General features: G+C 49.4%; 1 non-coding gene across 1 annotated transcript; it reads left to right on the forward strand.

Moving 5' to 3' along the window:
• Positions 1–705: 705 nt before the first annotated feature.
• On the forward strand, positions 706–779 carry Trnat-ugu (transfer RNA threonine (anticodon UGU)). Its single transcript has one exon. It is a non-coding gene; the product is annotated as a tRNA-Thr (tRNA).
• Positions 780–1,179: the final 400 nt, after the last annotated feature.

The following is a 1,179-nucleotide window of genomic DNA, read 5'->3' on the forward strand; positions in this document are numbered from 1 at the left end:
CCTTCGGCTACTGCTCCAGAAGTGTAACTTCACGCTGCGTGTCGCGTTCTCGATTGGTGTGAACCTTTCACCACCTTGGCTTCAAGAAGCGGCTCGTGTTCATCTTGTACTTCACATACTTATTAAGGAAATTACTCCGAATTCGATATATCGCTGTAAGTTTCTCGATCTTCGCACGCAACTTAGCGATAGCACATTCGTGTACACTGATGGTTGCAAGACTGACTGTGGTGTCTAGTGTGCCTTCGTCACCGACCGTTTTCGGTATCTACTTATAAGTGTATAGTTCTGGCAATACCGGCCATGACCTTCTTTTGTGCGGATGCACACATATTCCCCGAACTCTTACAGTACTTGGTAAGAATGTCTTCCAAGAGTAATTAGTGTGTTGGGGTGGGTCACTAAGAAATGGTTCAAATGGCTCTGAGCACTATGGGACTCAACATCTTAGGTCATATGTCCCCTAGAACTTAGAACTACTTAAACCTAACTAACCTAAGGACATCACACACACCCATGCCCGAGGCAGGATTCGAACCTGCGACCGAAGCAGTTCCGCGGTTCCGGACTGCAGCGCCAGAACCGCTAGACCACCGCGGCCGGCCAGGGACACTAAGAACGTAGTGTGTAGACATACAAGGTGAGAACGTGGGCCTCGCGGGAGGCGTGCGCGAGATAGTCCCTGCAGTCGCACTATCCTCTGTACCCTCGGTGGCTCAGATGGATAGAGCTTCTGCCATGTAAGCAGGAGATCCCGGGTTCGAGTCCCGGTCGGGGCACACATTTTCACCTGTCCCCGTTGATATATATCAACGCCCGTCAGCAGCTGAAGGTATTAATGTAATTATAATTTTCTGTATCGGCTTCCAGAAAACTACTCAGTATTTACAGCAGAGCAATTCGCCCTCTATCACGCCACGCAGTACATCCGGCCACACAAGATATTTAATTGCGTCATATGGTCGCGAAGGATTAGCAGAACGGTCTAAGGCGCTGCAGTCATGGACTGTGCGGCTGGTCCCGGCTGAGGTTCGAGTCCTCCCTCGGGCATGTGTGTGTGTGTGTGTGTGTGTGTGTGTGTGTGTGTGTGTGTGTGTGTTTGTCCTTAGGATAATTTAGGTTAAGTAGTGTGTAAGCTTACGGACTGATGACCTTAGCAGTTTAGTCTGTTAAGATTTC

The sequence above is a fragment of the Schistocerca cancellata genome, chromosome 1 (genome assembly GCF_023864275.1).
Source record: "Schistocerca cancellata isolate TAMUIC-IGC-003103 chromosome 1, iqSchCanc2.1, whole genome shotgun sequence".
Classification (NCBI taxonomy): domain Eukaryota; kingdom Metazoa; phylum Arthropoda; class Insecta; order Orthoptera; family Acrididae; genus Schistocerca; species Schistocerca cancellata.